The sequence below is a fragment of the Pongo abelii genome, chromosome 1 (genome assembly GCF_028885655.2).
Source record: "Pongo abelii isolate AG06213 chromosome 1, NHGRI_mPonAbe1-v2.0_pri, whole genome shotgun sequence".
Taxonomy (NCBI): Eukaryota; Metazoa; Chordata; class Mammalia; order Primates; family Hominidae; genus Pongo; species Pongo abelii.
In genome coordinates, this window is record NC_071985.2 from 227495745 (window position 1) to 227518764 (window position 23020).

At 45.6% G+C, this 23020-nt stretch overlaps 1 long non-coding RNA gene across 1 annotated transcript; it reads right to left on the minus strand.

Moving 5' to 3' along the window:
* Positions 1–2220: 2220 nt before the first annotated feature.
* On the minus strand, positions 2221–7331 carry LOC100939863 (uncharacterized). Its single transcript, XR_008527327.1, has 3 exons — positions 7124–7331; positions 4386–4566; positions 2221–2513 (listed from the first exon to the last, which is right to left on the minus strand). It is a non-coding gene; the product is annotated as an uncharacterized LOC100939863 (long non-coding RNA).
* Between the last annotated feature and the right edge of the window lie 15689 nt (positions 7332–23020).

The following is a 23020-nucleotide window of genomic DNA, read 5'->3' on the forward strand; positions in this document are numbered from 1 at the left end:
CCAGATGTGACCTGGCAAATGTCCACATTTGCATCAGAGAACCCACACTGTCATCCTTTCATACTTAGAAAACAGTTTAATAACGTGGCAAGGAGTGATTACGTTAACCGTGGAACAGCTGCCTATCTGATGAATTGGAATGGGCAGCAGTATATGCAAGTTACATTTCAGAGTCAATGAGTTTTGATAATTGAGTTTATCCCTAGCAATGAGTACAGTTCTAGGAAGTCTAGATAAAAGCGTTATGGGTTCTGTTGGCTTAAGTGTTTCCTGAGCAAGGACCATTAGCTTTGTGTGACTTTTTTGAACTTTTTGTTGTCATTACATCTGGGATAGAACTTCAGTGTTCTCCAGCCTCATTGCTACCCCACAGAACCCCTTTTTATTGTTTTTGGTTTTTGTTTTTTGTTGTTGCTATTTTGAGACAGGGTCTCACTCTGTCCGCCAGGCTGGAGTGCGGTGGTGTGATCTCAGCTCATTTCAACCTCCACCTCTGGGTTGCAGTGATTCCCCTGCCTCAGCCTCCCGAGCAGCTGGGACTACAGACTCACACCACCACACCCAGCTAATTTTTGTATTTTTAGTACAGATGGGGTTTCTTCACGTTGGCCAGGATGTTCTTGAACTCCTGGCCTCAGGTTATCCTCCCGCCTCAGCCTCCCAAATGCTGGGATTACAGGCGTGAACCACCTTGCCCGGCCCTAATCTCTTCTTGTGAAAACAGCAGTCATGTGAGATTACAGCCTACCCTAATGACCTCCTTTTAACTTAATTACCTCTTGAAAGACCCTATCTCCAAATAGAGTCACAATCTGAGGTACTAGGGGTTACAATTCATATGAATTCATATGAATTTGGGGAACCATAGCATCAAGATTTACATTTACCTTATATATTCATGTTATAATATATACTATATATGTTAATATAATATACTTATGTTATAATTTATAATATATATTTATGCTATACAATATAACTATTATATATATATTTAAAAATCATCTGTTAATCATGCAAAATAAATTTGATAGGCCCCAGGCATAGTGTGGAAGCGGAAGGAGTGAAAACAAGGTGAATCTGGAAGATGCAGCACGTAGCGCTGTAAAATAGCACAGGTGCAATAAGCGGAGAGCAATAAAAGGTGGTTGTAATTAAATGCTGGCCAGGATGGTGCAATCCCTAACTACCACAGGAGCTCAGGGAAGGGAAAGAAATCGGCGGCGGGCAGAAAGTGTGGAAGAGGCTTGTAGAGGGGTTGGACCTCAAAGCATGGGGCGGTCGTAGGTAGGAGAATTAAGGGGGAGCTACCTTAATAAAGAGGTGCAGGCAGAACCACAAGGACTGGCTTCATAGCTGGAGCTCCAGTTTGCAAAGCTCTCTATTTAAGGTCTGGACAGGACTGCATTGCTGGGGTCTTCTCAGCCAAACTCATTAGCTTAGGAAGCCGCTACTCAGGGCACACTATTTAAATATGCAGGACTCTGCCCTTGCGTCTTAATTGATCCTGAAGAAATGCCCAGACATAACGCTGAGAACCCCAGTCAGCAGGAAGAGCACTTCCTTCATTCAGTGACTTGGTATTTTGCATCGGCATTCTATTGGAACCCACCAGGCAACCTCTTACTGCCTCTGAAGCCCTCCGAGGAACTTACAAACGCCAGCCCCCGACGGGGGAGAAAGGTGGGGCGCCGCAGTGGGAGCAGTCACAGGAACCTGACACCCGCTGTCGGGTACATGGCCGTGCGTGTTTCAATGGGACTGATTTTTTTTTTTTTTTTACTTATTTTTAGACAACCTCAAATAACAATCTAGAAAAGCCAGACTCCAGAGAACAATGAGAAAATGTAGAGAAGCCAAATATAAAAATACCGGCACATGCAAAAAATAAAACAAAATAAAAAAATCAATTCACTTCCACAGATTACAAGTGGAAATTCCCAGAGGGACGAGTAGATTTTTGGAAGAGAAAAAGAGATTATATTTTATGGGAAGAGATACAATAACCATTCTCTTCCCATAAAACAAGTGATGGAAGATTGTCTCTGCTTCATAGATATACACTGCACATTTTCAGGATGATACTAACAGGAAATCAATAGGATCTTTTATATGTGAAAAGACATTATCTCTCTGGACTCCCAGCACGGCTAATCGGGCTACAGAAGATCTTCACGAAAACTTGCCACTGGCCATTAATCTTGGTCCTGGGACAGTAAGTAGCCTGCAAATCCAGATCTTTGTTTATTTTTAAATTATCCTTATTATTTATTTATTTTTTTATGGGGGAGATAATCGCATTCAAAGCATCACCCTCCATTAGAGCCACAGAGCCTCCAGATGACAAGTGTCTCCACAGCAGACCAGATGCTCCCGGAGAGCCCCTCCTGCCCACGTCCACGCTGGGTGATGGCCATGTCATTAGCCACCAGAAGCTTTATCTGGGTATAATTTGATAGCTATGACAGGCTCAGCGGGATTTATGGGATCTCCTGGTTTTTGCCTTTATTGATCTGAAATAGGACCAAAGTTAACATTAGCAAAAAACACTTTGTGCTGGGGTCATTTACCCATGAAAGGCTTTGATGACTGGTGGCTTTGAACATTTATTATACAAGTGTTCTTGGCCAGTTCCAGGTCATGAGCCTCATGATGGCCAACAGACTACACATTCTGGCCTCTCCTGCCACGGGAGTATCTAACCACTGTCCTGGTAAGACCCTTTCTTTATCCAAGACACCTTAATCATCACAGGGTATAGAGCCCATTAGTATCAAGTTTGGATTTAGCACTGGCTCTGCCCTGGCATTAGTTTGCTCCAGCTGCCCTAACCAAGTACCAAAGTCTGGGTGGCTTAAAACAACAGAAATCTCAGTGGGGCACAGTGGTTCATGCCTGTAATCCCGGCACTTTGGGAGGCCAAGGCGGGAGGATCACTTGAGGCTAGGAGTTTGAGTCTGGGCAACATAGTGAAACCCCCATCTCCAAGAGAAATATTTAAAAAAATACACACACAAAAAAATTACAGGCATAGCAGTATGTGCCTGTAGTCCCTGCTACTTGGGAGGCTGAGGTGGGAGCATTGCTTGAGCCCAGGAGGTCAAGGCTGCAATGAGCCAGGATCATGCCACTGTACTCCAGCCTGGGTGACAGAGACTGACATATATATATATATTCTCTCGTAGTTCTGGAGGCTTGAAATCCAAACCCAGGCATCCCCAAGGCCATGCTTTCCCTGGTGACTGTAAGGGAGGATCCTTCCTTGTCTTTGCAGCTTGCAGAGGTTGCCTCGACATCCCTCGACTTGCAGACGCATCATCATGCCCAAAAGATGGCCGTCTCCTCCCTGTGTCTTCACATCATCTTCCCTCTGTGTGCACCTGTGTCCGAATTTCCTCTCTTTAAAAGGACACCAAGGCCAGGCATGGCGGCTCACACCTGTAATCGCAGCACTTTGGGAGGCCAAGGCGGGAGCATCACGAGGTCAAGAGATCGAGACCATCCTGGCCAACATGGTGAAACCCCATCTCTACTAAAAATACAGAAATTAGCCAGGTGTGGTGATGGGTGCCTGTAGTCCCAGCTGCTTGGGAGGCTGAGGCAGGAGAAATGCTTGAACCCAGGAGGCAGAGGTTGCAGTGAGCCGAGATCATACCACTGCACTCCAGCCTGGCCACAGAGCGAGACTCTATCTCAAAAAAAAAAAAAAAAAAAAGAAAGAAAGAAAAAAAAGACACCAGTCATATTGGATTAGGACCCACCCTAATGATTTCTTTTTCTTTTTTTTTTTCTTTTGAGACAACGTTTCATTCTTGTCACCCAGGCTGGAGTGCAGTGGTGCAATCTTGGCTCACTGAAACCTCTACCTCCCAGGTTTAAGTGATTCTCCTGCCTCAGCCTCCTGAGTAGCTGGGACTACAGGCATGAGCCACCGTGCCCAGCCTAATGATTTCAATTAAATTACTTCAAAGGCCCTATCTCCAAATACAGGCACATTCTGAGGTCCTGGGCATAGGACTTGCCTTCAACATATGAACTGGGGGGACCCAGTTCAACCCATAACAGCCCCCAAAAGACTTCCCTCTTATTAAATGCAGACTAGATCATTCCTAATATGATCAGCGTAGATCAGGGGTTCTCAGCCTCGGCACAGTTGACATCTGTCCAGATAATTTTTTGTTATGGGAAGCTTTCCAGAGCATGCCATAGGGTATTTATTAATAGCAGGATCTCAGGCCTCTACCCGCTAGATGCCAGTAGCACCTCTCCCCTCCCTTGTAAGAACCAAAAATGTCCCCATTTATTCATTTATTGCCAAATGTCCCCTGCAAGGGGAAGAGCGCCCCCAGTGGACAGCCACTGAATTAAGTGAAATGTAGGCCGACCTTAGAGAAGCATTGCAAGGGGACTGAACACAGATGAAGAGGTTAGAGTGCTCACACATCAGGCAGAGAATCTTCCCTAAAAGCGGCGGATTCTGAGGAACCCCCTAAATGTCCAGATTCCTTCATGAATTTCAAGAGTAGTTATTGTGTGCCAAGTATACATCAGGCGCTGATCTGGGCACTGGAGGAAAAAAGAGAACAAGACATTTTATTTTTATTTATTTATTTTTTTTTTTTTTGAGACGGAGTCTCACTCTGTCATCCAGGCTGGAGTGTAGTGGTGTGATCTCGGCTCACTGCAAGCTCTGCCTCTGAGGTTCAAGCGATTCTCCTGCTTCAGCCTCCTGAGTAGCTGGGATTACTGGCGCCCGCCACCACGCCTGGCTAATTTCGTATTTTTAGTAGAGACGGGTTTCGCCATGTTGACCAGGCTAGTCTTGAACTCCTGACCTCAGGTGATCCACCTGCCTCAGCCTCCCAAAGTGCTAGGATTACACGTGTGAGCCACCATGCCTGGCCGAGAACAAGACATTTTAAAACCCCTGCCTTAAATATCATACATTTGAGTGGAGAAGACTGAAAATAAATAAGATAAATAAAATATGTAGAATGCTGGATCGTCATATGTGTGAATGTGAAAAAAAAAATAAATAAGGGAAGCAAGGAGGACAAGAAGTGCTGGGAGGATGATACTGAGCTTTTTTTGTGTGTGTTAGATGGTGTCTCGCTCTGTCGCCCAGGCTGGAGTGCAGTGGCACGATCTCGGCTCACTGCAACCTCTGCCTCCCAGGTTCAAGCGATTCTTCTGCCTCAGCCTCCCAAGTAGCTGTGATTACAGGTGCACACCACCACACCCGGCTAACTTTTGTATTTTTAGGAGAGACGGGGTTTCGCCACGTTGGCCAGGCTGGTCTCAAACTCCTGAGCTCAAGCAATCTGCCTGCCTTGGCCTCCCAAAGTGCTGGGATTACAGGCATGAGCCACCACGCCCAGCCTGGGATGCTGAGATTTTCCAGAGTGGCCCAGGCAGGGCTCACTGAGATATGGGGACAGGCTGAGAATGGGGGAGTGGGCATCGAATCATGCAGATTCAGGAAGAGTGTTGTAGCGGGAGGGAATAGCCAGGGCAAAGGCCCTGAGGCAGGAGCAACCCTGGGGAGTCTGAGGAACAGGAGGAGGCCTGTGGGGCTGGGGCAGCGTGGACAATAGGGAAAGGGTGGCAGATAGAGTCAGCGAGGGAGGGGCAGGAGACAGATGACGGGGGGCTTTCGTCATGGCAGAGACAGGCTGGCACCCTAGAGTTATGAGGAGCCAGTGGAGCTCCTATGTGTGTGTGACAGGGGTTGTGGGAGGTGGGGGGTAAATCATCCAACATTTAGCAGGATTCCTCTAACAAGGGGCTGAAGAAGTGCCAGGGCAGAAGTCCAGCTATGTGACCATTACTACATCCACGAGAGAAACAGGGATCCACGGACTAGCGCGGTGGGTGGCGCGAGGTGCGGGGAGATCCTAGATGGATGTGTTTGATGGCAGTGCCAACGAGATTCGCTGATGTGCCAGACGTGGGCTCTGAGAGAGCGGGGAGGTCTTTGGCTTCAGCAAACGGAAGACAGAGCCACGATTAATTGAGACGAGGAGTCAGCAGAAGCAGCAGGTTTGGAGGGAATATCAGAACGTTCGCTATTTGTTTTCATTGGGGTAAAATAGACATAACGTAAAATGTACTATTTTAGCCACTGTGAAGGGCACAGTTCTGTGACCATTAGTACATTCACATTGTTGTGCAGCCATTGTCACCACCCATCTCCAGAACCAGGGCAGGAAGCCAGGGCACTTCGACACTGAGTTCCATAGTGGAGCCGGGTACAAGTTGGCCTAAAGATAGGGTTACAGCCAGCTGGACATGATGGCTCACGCCTGTAATCCCAGCACTTTGAAGGGCCTAGGCAGGTAGATCCCCTGAGGTCAGGAGTTCAAGACCAGCCTGGCTAACATGGTGAAACCCCCGTCTCTACAAAAATACAAATATTAGCCAGGCCTGGTGGCGGGCGCCTGTAGTCCCAGCTACTTGAGAGGCTGAGCCAGGAGAATCAGTTCAACCCAGGAGACAGGGGCTGCAGTGAGCCAAGATCACGCCACTGTGCTCCAGCCTGTGTGACAGAGCGAGACTCCATCTAAAAAAAATAAAATAAAGATAGGGTTGTCAGATGTCCCTCTTCTCCAGGGACAGACCAGATTCTAGCCATTGCCCTATAATTAATAGTGGCTCTTCACACTCTGAAAAGTGTTCTAGTCTGGGTGATAACATGGCCACCCCTCTTACTCTGAAGTAAGAACTCCCAGGCAGCATCTCTTGTAAAGTAAAGATGCAGAACTTCAGGGACTCAGAACCTCCACCTGGGCTTCTCCACTAGGGGCACATCTCAGTTACTTGGACTCAGTTCAAGGATGGGTGAAGGCCTGTTTTTGCCAATGACTAAACAACCTTGGAGAAGTCTGTGCACATCGGTCACTATGTCCTTGGTTCTGGCAGGAAGCAAATGTAAACTCCCGGTTGTGAGGGCAACTGCATAGCCTTGGGTCTCCTTTCCTCCTCGACTCACTGGTTCTGACGCACTAAACAAACGATAAGCCTAGATTGCTAGTCTTTGGCTGTGATATCTCCTGCTAGAATTTCCATCTCTCCCACAGCCTACCCTGTGGGACCATCTGCTTCTTTACAGCAAATCTCACCTCACCTGTTGACATTTACATGCACATGCCAAAACTAAGAGAAAGCCTGAAGAATGTGGGACATGAGGAGCTGGGATGTTCCTGGGTCGCTCCACGCTTCATGAGTCAGGCAGGCTGGAATGTGGTTGAAAATCAGGGAGTTATGGATACACATTCCAAAGTCCCTGGTGACATGTTCAAAATGAACGGAACTCCATGACAGGCAAAAACAACAGCCCTTGTTTAATTCTGAAGTTTACATGCACATTGGCACTGTTCTATCCCAACCTTTTGTTTCCATGGAAACCATTTATGATACCACAAAAAGAGGATTCTGACCAAAGTAAGGAAGGAATAGCAGCAATGGAAACTAGCTTTCAAATGAGCTTCAGGTAGAGGGAAGGACAGGGAAAAAAAAAACCAAACAAAATGTGGAGCCTGATGTGGTTTGGATTTGTGGCCCCGCCCAAATCTCATGTCAAATTATAATCCCCAATGTTGGAAGAGGGGCCTGGCGGGAGGTGATTGGATCATGGGGGCAAACTTCCCCCTTGCTGTTCTCGTGATAGTGAGTGAGTTCTCGTGAGATCTGGTTGTTTGAACTTGTGCAGCACCTCCCCCTTCGCTCTCTTTTCCTCCTGCTCCAGTCACATGGGACGTGTCTGCTTCCCCTCTGCCTTCCACCATGATTGTAAGTTTCCTGAGGCCTCCCAACCATGCTTCCTGTACAGCCTGTGGAACCGTGAGCCAATTTAACCTCTTTTCTTTATAAATGACACAGTCCCAGGTAGTTCTTTACAGCAATGCAAGAACAGACGAATACAGAGCCATGCCCAGAGCTATTGTTAGGGAGAATGACTCTCTCGGGATGCCCTAGGATGGATGTTTGTGGCCCAGGCACAGCCCACTCAGAGGGCTGTTGATTCTGACGATCTAGCTGGCTGAGTAACCCTTCCAAAAACTGCTTTACCCTTGTGTTTTCTTTTCTTTTCTCAAGAAAAAAAGTGTTGTTCAACCAAGGGGAAAGCACTCTCTGTTGTAACCCAAGCATGCAGAGGCATGGGGTGGAGGAGCAGAAGTCACCTAGAGTATATTTCCTGAGCCTGCTGTAATAAACTTGGTAGCTTAAAACAATAGAAATTTATTTTCTTACAGCTCTGGAGGTCAGAAGTCCAAAATCTGGGTGTCAGCAGATCCACGCTCCCTTTGAATACTCTAGGACAGACTCCTTCCTTGCTTCTTCTGGTATCGATGACTTGTTGGCCTGTTGTTGCTTCACTCCAATCTCTGCCTCTGTCTTCTCATGGCCGTCTCCCCTGTGTCTGTATCTCAAATCTCCATCTACCTTTTTCTCATAAGGACACCTGTCAGTGGAGCTAGAGTCCATCCTCAACCCAGGATGATCTCAAGATCCTTCATTACATCTGCAAAGACCCATTCTCGAAATAAGGTCCCTTTCTCATGTTCTGGGGGTTAGGACTTAGACATCACTTTTGGGAGCCACGATTCAACCCACTATACCCATATAACAGGAGACTTTGCCCTGGCAACTATAAAAATTCACATTCCATTTTGGGAGGCCAAGGTGGGCAGATCATGAGGTCAGGAGATCGAGACCATCCTGGCTACCATGGTGAAAACCCGTCTCTACTAAAAATACAAAAAAAAATTAGCCGGGCGTGGTGGCACACACCTGTAGTCCCAGCTACTCAGGAGGCTGAGGCAGGAGAATTGCATGAACCCAGGGGGCGGAGGTTGCAGTGAGCCAAGATCATGCCACTGCACTCCAGCCTGGGCGACAGAGCAAGATTCTGTCTAAAAAAAAAAAAAAAAAAAATCACATTCTGAGCACTAAATGGGAAACCCCGTAGGTCTTGAAGCTTTGGCCAATTTCGGAAAAATTGCATGAGCAGTTCCTGCCACTCCAAGACCTGGGCACGGCAGGGAATCTGGGGCGTTGCCATGGTGATTCTAAACCTTGAAACTTTTGTCTTTTCATATTGTTTGCAAGGAACTAGTTACTCAAACCTCATATGAAATGCAGGAATCCAACAGATAGGCTGTTTCTAGAGTAAGCTCATTGCTTGGAGTGAGAACTCCCCTCTGCCTTCATTGAAGAAACAGCACCTGTGACGTTCTTGGGATTCTCCCCAATGACCACCGTACTAGGCTTAGCAACAACCTTAAACTTTCAATATAATCAGACATATCTGAGAGTGAGGAGGACAGACGAGGTAGAAAAGAAATGCTCCAGTACTGCCCTCCACCACTCCTATTCAGAAGAAATTTTGAAAATGCTTGAAGGAGGCCAGGCACAATGGCTCACACCTATAGTCCCAGCATTTATAGAGGCTGGGGCAGGTAGATTACTTGAGCTCAAAAATTCGAGGTCAGCCTGGGCAACATGGGGAGAACCCGTCTCTATAATTAAAAAAAAAAAAAAAAAAAGAGGCCAGGAACAGTGGCTCAAGCCTGTAATCCCAGCACTTCGGGAGGCCAAGGCAGGTGGATCACCTGAGGTCAGCAGTTAGAAACCAGCCTGGCCAACATGACAAAACCCCATCTCTATTAAAAATACAAAAATTATCTGGGTGTTGTGGTGTGTGCCTGTAATCCCAGCTACACAGGAGACTGAGGCAGGAGAATTGCTTGAACCCGGGAGGCAGAGGTTGCAGTGAGCCAAGATCATGCCATTGCACTCCAGCCTGGGCCACAGAGCGAGACTCCATCTCAAAAAATAAATAAATAAATAATAAAAATAAATTTTAAAAAAGAAAGAAAATGCTTGAGGCTGGGTGTGGTGGCTCACACCTGTAATCCCAGTAACATGGGAGGCCCGAGGTGGGAGAGGATCACTTAAGGCCAGGAGTTCAAGACCAGCTGCAGCAACCTAGTGAGACCTCATCTTTATTTTAAAATTAAATAAAAAATATAAAAACAAAACTCTTGACTCTACTAAGATACTGTTGGTAACACAGACAGTGAGTGAAAAGCCTCTGTATGAACAGCTTATCATGATTGGCATGACTCTGCCACCCATGTCTGTAGTTACGAGGAGCTGCAGAGGGCCAGGTGGCAGGTGAAAGCTTGTTTCTTCAGGAAACAACAAACTCGGAGAAGCCATGGCTTTTGTTGAATCTTCCTGGAAAGCCTGGAATCTTCCAGGAAAGCCTGGGAAAGGGAAGATTTGGGTAAGTTCATCAGAGTTTCAGTCTGGACAGGATTTTGGTTGCAGATTCTCTTGGTAATTTCCTTTTACATCAAGTAAAAACCTGAGTGACTTTCCTCATGTTAATACATCCATCACCTTCTAGATCCAGCATCCTGTTTCCAGTAGCGTGCTGGGGCCTCTTGTAGCATGCTGGGGCCTGAACACATGGTCTGACTTTGCAGTCATGGCACTGAACCCCTGAGAACCTACCAAAAAGGAGGAGGCAGAGGAAAACCCTGTCCTTGATGGTGTCCCACGTGGCAGAAACAGGCTTTGCTCCTAGAATACTTTCAGGCCCAGGATCATCTTCAAAATGAAAAACCAAGACTAGGCCCGGGCGTGGTGGCCCATGCCTGTAATCCCAGCACTTTGGGTGGCCAAGGCAGGCGGATGGCTTGAGCCTAGGAGTTTGAGACCAGCCTGGCCAACATAGCAAGACACTGTCTCCACACAAAATACAAAAATTAGCCAGGCATGGAGGCATGTGCCTGTAGTCCCAGCTACTCAGGAGGCTGAGATGGGAGGATTGCTTGAGCCCAGGAGGTGGAGGCTGCAGTGAGCCAAGATCACACCAATGCACTCCAGCCTGACAGAGTGACAGAGACACTGTCTCAAAATAAAAAAATACAAAAAGATAAACCAGGACTGGGAAAACAGAGCTAAGTTGGTATGCCCACTTATTGTGAGCCTTCTGGAAGGAGGTAGTGCACTTTTGAAAAGAACCAGAGAGGCCAGGTGCGGTGGCTCACGCCTGTAATCCCAGTACTTTGGGAGGCCGAAGCGGGTGGATCACAAGGTCAGGAGTTCAAGACCAGTCTGGCCAACATAGTGAAACCCCGTCTCTACTAAAAATACAAAAAATTAGCCGGGCGTGGTGGCGGGCACCTGTGATCCCAGCTACTCAAGAGGCTGAGGCAGAAGAATCGCTTGAACCCGGGAGGCAGAGGTTGCAGCGAGCCAAGATCACACCATTGCACTCCAGCCAGGATGACAGTGTGAGAGTCTGTCTCAAAAAAAAATTAGCCAGACACGGTGACGCATGCCTGTAATCCCAGCTACTAGGGAGGCCGAGGCTGGAGAATTGCTTGAACCCGGGAGGCGGAGGTTGCAGTGAGCCAAGATTGCAGCATTGCACTCTAGCTTGGGCAACAAAAGCAAAATTCTGTCTCAAAAAAAAAATGAAAGGAAAAAGAAAAAGGAAAAGAACCAGAGAATCAAACACATTGTCCACAAAACAGCCCTGCTTCTGCACAAGCAGGTGATGGGAGCGCCATTTTCCTGAAACGTCCCCCTTCCTGTTCTAAACCTTCAAGTGCAGTTTCTTTGTACACTTCTGTTCATTGGGACCACAAGTCTGCCCTCTGCTGGTTAAGGGACATGCAAGCATTATTACAACTGGTAAGGGGACCAGTGCTGTGGCCCCTTAACCGACATTTTTCCCAGAGGGGCAGTGATGTAGGCAGTAATGTACTTACCTCCTAACTCACAGAGACTTTATCTTAAGAGTCACAGCTGTTGAGTGGCCGATAAAACATTTTCTACCTTCATGGGTCACAGATAACATCTACATGCCGCATATCCCAGGGAATTCTAAAATCAAGCTGGTGTTATCACACCTATGGCTAAAAGTCCTCTGAAACATCATCATATAAGTTAATCTAAAAGAGAAAACATAAATAAACCAAGGAAACATAAAAACAGTCATTGAACGATAGAAACCTGAGTCTGAATCCTGGTCTTTCTATTTACTAGCTCCACGAGCTGGAACGAGTACTCAACTTCTCTTTTTTTTTTTTTTTCTTTTGAGACACGGTCTGACTCTGCTGCCTAGGCTGGAGTGCAGTGGGGCAATCTCAGCTTACTGCAGCCTCCGCCTCCTGAGCTCCCACCTCAGCCTCCCAAGTAGCTGGGACTACACGCAAGCACCACCACACCTGGCTAAGTTTGTATTTTTTTAGAGACGGGGTTTTGCCATGTTTCCCAGACTGGTCTCAAACTCCTGGGGCTTGAGCGATCTGTCCACCTCAGCCTCCGAAAGTGCTGGGATTACAGGCATAAGCCACTTCGCCCTGTTATTCAACTTCTCTAAATCCCAGTTTCCTTAACTGTAAAATGAGGCTGTCTATAATTACATCAGATAATTGTTGGAAAGATGAAATGAGATCATTCATCAGGTAGCACAGTGCAGTGTCTGGCACATTGTAAACATTCTTTAAATCAGGGGTGTCCAGTCTTTTGGCTTCCCTGGGCCACATTGTTACAATTGTCTTGGGCCACACATAAAATATACTAAACACTAACAATAGCTGATGAGCTTCAGCAAAAAAAAAAAAAAAAAAAAAAAAGGCCGGGCACGGTGGCTTACGGCTGTAATCCCAGCACTTTGGGAGGCCGAGGCAGGCAGATTACCTGAGGTCAGGAGTTCGAGACCAGCCTGGCCAAGATGGTGAAACCCCATCTCTACTAAAAATACAAAAATTAGCCGGGCGTGGTGGCACCTGCCTGTAGTCCCAGCTATTCAGGAGGCTAAGGCAGGAGCATCACTTGAACCCAGGAGGCAGAGATTGCAGTGAGCCAAGATCACGCCACTGCACTCCAGCCTGGGCAACAGAGTGAGATTCCGTCAAAAAAAAAAGCAAAGACATCTCATAATGTTTTAAGAAAGTTTACAAATTTGTGTTGGACCACACTCAAAGCCGTCCTGGGCTGCATGCAGCCCACGGGCCGCAGGTTGGACAAGCTTGCTTTAAGTGTTAGCTTAAATATTTTTCTTTTCAATTCATTTTATTCTAGAAGCTAGAAATCTTTGCTCACAGTGGCGCAGTAGGAAAAGCCAGTGTTGGAGAAGAGAAGTGTGTATTGAGACCGACAGCTTCGTCACCAACGGTCCTCAACCAGGGGCAATTTTGTGTGCCCAGGGGGTTTTGGCAATGTCTGGAGACATTTTTTGGCTGCCACAACCGGGGACTGGTGCTACTAGAATCTAATGAGTAGAAGCCAGGCGTGCTGCTAAATATCCTTCAATGCATAGATCGGTTCCTACAACAAGGACTTATCCAGCCCAAAATGTCAATAGTGCTGAGATTGGGAACCGTCTCCGGCCTCACAAGAAGCATTTTCAGCTTTAACATTGAAGACCTGAGTCCTTGGCCAGCCACTGTATACAATCAAAGCTGTGCTTCTCTAAAGTTGAAAACTCATTTGGTAATGCCAGCTATGAGTACTGTGAACAGGTATGGAACTAAGCAATGGTGACTCTGCTGAGTTCCAGAACTTTCTATCTCTTACTAACCAGTAGCATCTCTGCTTACAGCTTGGCTTTCCAGATGACAATAAAAATAGAAGCAAAGTCTCTGGATTAAAAAGCCACCCAAAGTCAAGGGGTAAAGGCTCCATATATATATAATATATATATAATATATATATAATATATATATTATATATATAATATATATATTATTATATATATTATATATAATATATATATTATATATATAATATATAATAATATATATATAATATATATTATATACATATAATATATATATAATATGTATATAATATATATTATATATATATTTAATCATAATAAAATACACATTAAAAACTACCATCTTAACCATTTTTAAGTGTACAGTTCAGTAACACTACGTATATTCACATTGTTGTGAAATCAATATCCAGAACTCTCATCTTGCAAAACTGAAACCCTATACCCATTAGACAAGAACACCTCCATTTTCCACCCCAAGGACTCTCAATATTTTTCATAAGATAAAATACTCACAGAAAAACAAATTGAAACAAAACAAAACAAAACACAAACTGACCAACAAAAACCCAGAAGGTTTTTTGTTTGTTTTTGGTTTTTTTTTTGAGACAGAGTCTTGTTTTGTCACCCAGGCTGGAGTGCAATAGTGCCATCATAGCACACTGTAGCCTCAACCTCCTGGACTCAAGCGATCGTCTCACCTCAGCCTCCCAAGTAGCTGGGACTACAGGCATGTGCCACCATACCCGGCTAATTTTTAAACATTTTTTGTAGTGATGGGGTCTCACTATGTTACTCAGGCTGGTCTCAAATTCCTGGGCTCAAGATTCCCGAGTAGCTGGGATTACAGGTGCCCGCCACCATGGCTGGCTGATTTTTGAACTTTCAGTAGAGGTGAGGTTTCACTGTGTTGGCCAGGCTGGTCTCGAACTCCTCACCTCATGTATTCTGCCCACCTCGGCCTCCCAAAGTGCTGGGATTACAGGCGTGAGCCACCACGCCCAGCCACAAAATATTTTTTAAAATTATCTGGGCATGATAGTGCACGCCTATAGTCCCAGCTACTTGAGAGGCTGAGGTGGGAGGATTGCTTGAGCCCAGGATTTGGAGGCTGCAGTTAGCTATGATCATGCCACTGCACTCCAGCCTGGGTGACAGAGCAAGACCCAGTCACTAAAAATAAAAATTAAAGAATAAATAAATAAAAGGGGCCCTGGGGAGGCCCCTCAGCCCTTCTGCCATATGAGGAAACAGTGAGAAGATAGACGTAAACCAAGAAGCCAGCCCTCACCAGACACCACATCTGCCGGCGCCATGGTCTTGAAGTTGTCCAGCCTCCAGAACTGTGAGAAATAAACGTCTGTTGTTGAAGCCACCCAATCTATAGGCTTTGATTATGGCAGCCCAAACGGACTAAGACATGAAGCTTACCAAATGGCAGAGCCATGTGCTTCCCGAGATCAGCGATGCTGAGGAGAAGGCTGATCTACCCCAGTTCAGGAAGAGGGACTTAGGGCTTTCCTTGGCAATGTTCTGCTCCTGGGGGGTCCTTGGTACTCACATCTGAACTCTGTTCCTCTGCCTATCAGTGAATGAAAACACCTCCTGGCTTCTCCACTTCCATCATTTTTTTGTTTCCAGCTGTTTCTCTCCTCCCAGTTTTAGCATACAGTAGTCCCCTCTTATTCACAGGGGATATGTTCCAAGATCCTCAGCGGATGCCTGAAACCTCAGATGGTACCCATCCCGATATACATTGTTTTTTCCTACAGACTACATGCCTGTGATAAAGTTTAATTTATATATTAGGCACAGTAAGAAATGAACAATAAGTAATAATGAATAGGACTATTCTCATAATGTGCCAGCATCACTACTCTTGCAAGTTGGGGCCAATGTTAAGTACTATAAGGGTTTCTTGAACACAAGCACGGTGATACCACGACAGTAGCTCTGACAACCAAGATGGCTAAGTGACTAACCAGCAGGTAGAGCCTGGATGCGCTGGACAAAGGGAGGATTCACGTTGCAGACGAGATCAAGCTTACAGCGAGAGATCTCATCACGCTGCCCAGAATGGTGCACAGCTTAAAACTCATGGAATATTTCTAGAATTTCACATTTAATATATATTTCTTTTCTCTTTTCTTTTCTTTTCCTTTCTTTAAGACAAGGTCTCCCTCCATTGCCCAGGCTGGAGTGCAGTGGTACCATCAGAGCTCACTGCAGCCTCCACCTCCTGGGCATAAGCCATCCTCCCACCTAAGCCTCCCGAACAGCTGAGACTACAAGCGCACGCCACCACGCCGAGCTAATTTTTGTATTTTTTGCAGAGATGAGGTTTTGTCATGTTACCCAGGCCGGTCTTGAACTCTTGGACTCAAGGGATCCACTTACCTTGACCTTCCAAAGGGCTGGAATTACAGGCGTGAGCCACCATGCTTGGCCCATTTAATGTTTTCAAACTGCAGTTGATCATGGATAACTGAAACCTGAGAGGGTGAAACTGTGGATGAAGGGGAACTATGTACATTAAATACATTCCTTCAGGTACATGCGCGAAGAACTGGTTGTATGCTAGGCACACGATGCTGCTGGAAATAGAAATATTTCAACCACTTTTCTCAAGGCGTTTATAGTCTAATGAGAAAATAAATTTAGTTTTTTGTTTGTTTTTGTTTGTTTGTTTGTTTTTTGAGACAAGTTCTCATTTTGTCTCTGGCTGGAGTGCAGTGGCGCAATCTCAGCTCACTGCAGCCTCTGCCTCCCAGGTTCAAGCAATTCTCCTGCCTCAGCCTCCCAAGTAGCTGGGATTACAGGCGCCTGCCAACATGCCTGGGTAATTTTTGTATTTTTAGTAGAGATGGGGTTTTGCCATGTTGGCCAGGCTGGTCACAAACTCCTGACCTCAGGTGATCCACCCACCTTAGCCTTCCAAACTGCTGGGATTACAGGTGTGAGTCACCACGCCCAGCCCAGAAATAGATTTCTAAATGATGGAAATTTGGAAATGAAATATAAGTTGTACAAATGGACAAGTGGCATAATATTATGTTGTACAAAGGGACTTTCATTATTCCTGATGAAAACTCATGCCGGAGCTTACATTTGTTCCCTCCAGAAATCTCAAACATTTATAAATGCTTATGGGCAAAAGGAATGGAAGAGAAGATGATATCAGACAAAAGACAGCAATTAAATTTTGGAAGATGTAAAATGGAGGGGCCCGTGCCACCTGGAAAATAAGCTGGTTTGTGCTGCGGGACCCAGGAGTGGTCAGGAATCGGAGGCTGAGCAGCAGTGTTGATGATAGTCTTTAAAAAGAATAGGTAAGAACCCCAGATCTCCTTTCCCAGCCCAAGCAGCCACGCAACTACACCACCTCCACCACTACAGCAAGTTTATTAACTCCAAAGGAAGACTTTGGAGCCTCAATATCAGAACATAGCTAGACACCAGATATTGTTCCAAAAAAGGGAATTTTGTGAACATTTGGGTACTGAGATGCTATTCCCAGATCCTTCCCCTGCAGGGCTTTTACCTTCCCCAGGCAGGAGAAAGGAGGAAAACTCTCTGGGAAAACTGATCCATAGGCCGGGTGCGGTGACTCAAGCCTGTAATCCCAGCACTTTGGGAGGCCAAGGCGGGCGGATCACGAGGTCAGGAGATCGAGACCATCCTGGCTAACAAGGTGAAACCCCGTCTCTACTAAAAATATAAAAAATTAGCCAGGCGTGGTGGTGAGTGCCTGTAATCCCAGCTACTTGGGAGGCTGAGGCAGGAGGATGGCGTGAACCTGGGAGGCGGAGCTTGCAGTGAGCCGAGATCACGCCACTGCACTCCAGCCTGGCCGACAGAGCGAGACTCCGTCTCAAAAAAAATAAAGAAAGAAAGAAAGAAAACTGATCCACCCAAGGGGGAAGAAAATCTACAGATCTAACATCTGGGGACCTGACCTATGACTCTTCATGATGCTCACCAGAAGAATAGCTTCGAATGTACACATGGAGCTGTCATGAATAGACAGCCAAAGACTACTAGAGCTTTGAGGGAAGTCCGCCCACAAAAAAAAGACCAAAACATGGCCAGGCGTGGTGGCTCACACCTGTAATCCCAGCACTTTGGGAGGCCGAGGCAGGTGGATCACCAGAGGTAAGGAGTTCAACACCAGCCTGGCCAATGTGGTGAAACCCCGTCTCTACTAAAACTACAAAAATTAGCCGGGCATGGTGGCAGACACCTGTAATCCCAGCTACTCAGGAAGCTGAGGCAGGAGAATCACTTGAATCAGGAGGTGGAGGTTACAGTGAGCCAAGATCGCACCACTGCACTCCAGCCTGGGTGACAGAGCGAGACTCTGCCTCAAAAAAAACAACAACAACAACAAAAAAAAAACAAGAAAACGCCCATACAAAGTACATCACATGGAATTTCAGAACACCAAGAATAAAAGCAATGCTTCCAAAGAAAGAAAGAAAAATACAGTTACAAAGCCTAGGACAGAATCAGTCTTAGTGCTAACAATACTGGGAAATTGAAGATGGTATAATAATGTCTTCAAAAGTCTGTGGAAACATTTTTGCAATCTAGACTTTTATACCCAGCCACACAATCTACCTATCAAACTATCAAATATACAGGTAGAATAAAAATATCCAAGTTCTCAAAAAATTGTGAGAAGATTTGGTCGATCAAAACAATGGAATAAAACAGACAAAAGAATAGGAAACAGAGCATTCAGGAAACAGGGATGCCAATACTGGAGAGAGAAAAAGGGTTATCCTACAGTGATGGTATAGAGAAGATACAGGATTGGAGCAGGCCATATGATTCCATATATAAAATTCCAGAAAATGCAACTAATCTATGATAATAGATAGTGGACCAGTGGTTGCCTGGATATGGGGGTGAAGGGAGGAATAGATTATAAGGGAGCATGAGGAAACTTTTGAGTGTGCTGGAAATGTTCATTATTTTAATTACATTAGTGGATTCATGGGTGGACATGTGTCAAAACTCATAAAATTGTTCACTTTAAATATATGCATTTTATTGCACCTTAAATCAGAGTAAAGTTGTCAGAATCAATAAAAAATAAAAAACAACAATAAAAGGCGAACCCTGATAAATGAGTCAGGGAAGGTCCTGAAGAAAGGGTTCTCATGCTTGTATGCCTCATAAAACACTATCACAAATGTTGCAAAAAACACAACCTAGTGCAACAGCCATCCCAACCTTACACAAAAAATACTTCTGCAAGGACATCTGCTCAGCAATTGCCTGTCCAGCCTCAGACAATAACCTTTGTTATTGATCTTTGTAGCAAGGATAATTATTTCAAAACAATTATGTAATCTTTCTCTCTTTTTTTTTTTTTTTTTTTTTTGAGATGGAGTCTCCCTCTGTCGCCCAGGCTGGAGTGCAGTGGCACGATCTTGGCTTAGTGCAACCTCCACCTCCTGGGTTCAAGTGATTCTCCTGCCTCAGCCTCCCCAAGTAGCTGGGACTACAGGTGCACACCACCACACCCAGCTAATTTTTTTTTAATTTTTAGTAGAGACAAGGTTTCACCATGTTAGCTAGGCTGGTCTCAAACTCTTGACTTCAGGTGATCTTCCCACCTCGGCCTCACAAAGTGCTGGGATTATAGGCGTGAGCCACTGCACCCCGTCTCTTCCTCATTTTTTCCTGTAAACAATGTGTCTTCTTGTCTGAATATGCACATAGTTTACCACGGCATGCATATTTCCATTGCAATGCTCTATTCCCAAATAATACCTTTTTCTTTCGGAGAACTTCTCTCTCCTTGTTATTTAGGTTGACACTTTTGTTTTTCTTTTTCTTTTTTTGAGACAGAGTCTCGCTCTATCACCAAGGCTAGAGTGCAGTGGCATGATGTCAGCTCACTGCAACCTCCGCCTCCTGGGTTCAAGTGATTCTCATCCCTCAGCCTCCCGAGTAGCTGGGATTACAAACACCCGCTACCATGCCCAGCTAATTTTTGTATTTTTAGTAGAGGTGGGGTTTCGCCATATTGGCCAGGCTGGTCTCAAACTCCTGACCTCAAGCGATGCGTCTGCCTCGGCCTCCCAAAGTGCTGGGATTACAGGCATGAGCCACTGCACCCGGCGGTTGACACACTTTATACCAATAAAGCAGTAAAAAAAAAAAAAATTAGGAAAACAAGAGAATTGGTGAAGTGGAAGATTGGTCAGAGGTAACTATCCACAAAGAAGCCATATAAATAAAAAGAAGCAAGATACAGAAGAGATAATAAAAAGCAGATATGACATGCTCAAAAGGTCTACTGTGTTTTTTTGGAGTCCCAAAATGAGAAGAAAGAATCCCTTTCCAATAGCTCTAACAGAACCTAAAGGAAGAGAAATGATATCACCAAAGTGCTGGAAGACAAAATAACTGCTAAAACAAATTTTCTACCCAGAGAAAATATCCTTTATTAATGAAAATAAGAAAAAGACATTTTCAGATTAGCAAAAGCTGAGAGACTTCTCCAAGAGCAGGCCTCCCCAACTCAAATTCCACAGGGTGTTTTTTGGGCTGAAGATCAATGACCTCCACATGGAAGCTCAGAGACGCAGCAAAGAATGAAGAACTAAGACGTTCAAGGAGTGTTCAGAGAATAAGCGATATATTTTTTCTGACTAGAACCAAAGATCTGTAAAGGAAAGCTGGAGGGTATAAGGCTGAAAATATGTGAACCGAGATCAACAAGGATCCTAAAACCCAGGCAGGAGGAAGAAGAAAGGGGAGCATAGCTGGAGAAATATTAAAGTTAAGAGAGGCCAGGCATGGTGGTTTATGCTTGTAATCCCAGCAACTGGAGAGGCTGAGGCGGGAAGATGACGTCAACCCAGAAGTTTAAGGCTACAGTGAGTTATGATGACGCCACTGCACTCCAGCCTGGGTGACAGAGTGAGACCCCATCTCCTAAAAATAAAATAAAATAAAAAATGTTAAGAGAGAGAAAAAGCTCAACAGCCAAGGACAGAGAGGTTACAATGAAGAGAAGTCAGGTGATATTGTTAAATAATGCCTAGTCCAGGCAGATGGCAAGAGAACAAGGCCACTGGGTTCAAGAAGTCATAGGAAACTTTGAGAAGGTGATATTCATGAAATGATGGGATGAGCAAAGAATTCAAGAGTGAGTGGTGGCCAGTCATGGTGGCTCACGTCTGTAATCCCAGCACTTTGGGAGGCTGAGGTGGGGGAATCACCTGAGGTCAGGAGTTCGAGAATAGCCTGGCCAACATGGTGAAACCCCATCTCTACTAAAAATACAAAAATTAGCTAGTTATAGTGGAAGGCTGAGGCAGGAGAATCGCTTGAACCCAGGAGTCAGAGGTTACAGTGAGCCGAGATTGCACCACTGCACTCCAGCTTGGGCGACAGAGCAAGATGCTGTCTCAAAAAAAAAAAAAAAAAAAAAAAACAACACCAAGAGTGAGTGGTAAAGGAAGGAGAAGCAGTAGGTGCTTCCACTTAGAAGTCCAACAAAGACCAAACTCTACTTCTCCAAAATAGGACCCTTGGTCACTCCCCTCCCAAGCCTGCCTCTTCCCCAGTCTTCCTCAGCTCCACAAACAGCCTTACTACCTAGTAACTCAAGCCAAAATATAGAAGTAACCACCAATTCTTCTCTTTTCTTTATTCCCCAAGCCCAATCAATCAGTAATTCCTGTTGCCTCCTGTCCAATGTGTGGTCCATGTGTGACCATGCCCATTGCTCCTGACTGAGTCTAAGTCCAAGGCTACGGTCATCTCTTCCTTGGAACACTGCAATAGCCTCTGATGGGGTAGGCGTGAGGGGATGCTTCCATTCTTGCTCCTTTGAATCCAATCTCCCTGGAGAGATCATTCAGGAAGGACAAAAATCAGACCATGTCATTTCCCTGCTTAAAATCCTTCAGTGGTTTCCCATTGTTGCCGGAATGAAATTTCAATTGCTGAGCACCACGTTTAAGGCCCCTGGTGATCCCGCCCTGGTGTGGCTTCTCTAACCTCCTTTCCTATCGCTCTTCCACCTTCGTCAGCTCTGTGCTCACCTGCTCTCTCCCTGGTCCTGCACACCAAACTTGTTCCTGCCTCAAAGGCTTTGCCCTGGAAGATTCTTCCCCCTGGTCTTGCAAAGCTGAGTCCTTCCCATCATTCAGTTCAAAATCACCTCCTGGGATAAATCTTCCCAGACCAACCAATGTAGAGTACCTTTCCTCCACCGGAGATGTTCTACCATCACATCACTATGTTGTATTTTACTTACAGCACTGATCATCTGAAATTATCTTGTGTATTCACTAATTTGTTTCTTGTCTGCACCTCCCCCGTGCCACATTGAGTGTTAATGTGGTGCCTGGCCTTGAGTGTTAGTTTCACTAGCATAGCACCCATTTCTCTCTTGTGAATTGCTGAAACTCCAGTGCCCATTTCAGGACTCTGTCTTCAAACTTAAGGATAAGAGGAATAGACACTAGGGTGGGGGGAATGTATAGCGTATTAATATGAGATGAAAATGAAAAGATTGCCAGGTAACACTGCAGTCCAGTTGAAGTTAGATAGCACGAACTCTGTATTTTCCAAGACTTTCTTCACCTACTCTTGACAGCCTGGGAGGGAATAGAAAGGTTGACAACAGAGACAACACAAATTTTGGGCAGAGCTAAAGGACAAAGGACTGTATCACTGAAACGGCCAAGAAAGCAGACTGGAATGGGGTGCCCCTAAGAGATCTGACGGATTTTGATAGATCAATACATAGAGACTAAGGACCTAAAGTCCCAAGCAGTGAAAACCAGTCCCACAGGCACAACGGAAGAATGACATTGCAGGTAAAATGCTGAGTGGCGCTAGATTCTCAGCCTCTCTGGGTGGCTATCTCCGAAGAGGCAGGTGTGGCTCTTCCCCCAGGGTATCCCGACCCTCCTGTAATGATCATCTTGGCTAAAGACTAGTCAGTGAATACTCAGAAAGAAGATAACATCAAGAAAATTTAATTATTGAATGCTGGCAAAGTTCCCCTTCTTTCCTTAAGCAAAGGATCTTTTTTCCCTATCTCCTTTAACAGGGTTGTCAGAGCTCACGAGGGAGAGGAAGGGCAGGCTATGAATGGCAAGCATGCACTAAATCCCAGTCTTGACTCAGTGACAAAGGAGTAATAAAAAGATTATAGGTAATTTTTCCTCCTGAATTATAGAGAGGGTGTGGATTCAGCCTGGCTGTAGAAGGGGTGGGGCAGGCTGCCCACCTCTGCTCTCAGGAGCGTTACTCAGGAAAAGGGGGAAGGGCTGCAAGGCCTCCAGCTGGGGTTACAAATCAAAATACAGGATTCTCGCTAGTACAGTGGCCCACGCCTGTAATCCCAGCACTTTGGGAGGCCAAGGCGGGCTGATCACCAGAATTGCTTAAACCTAGGAGGCAGAGGTTGCA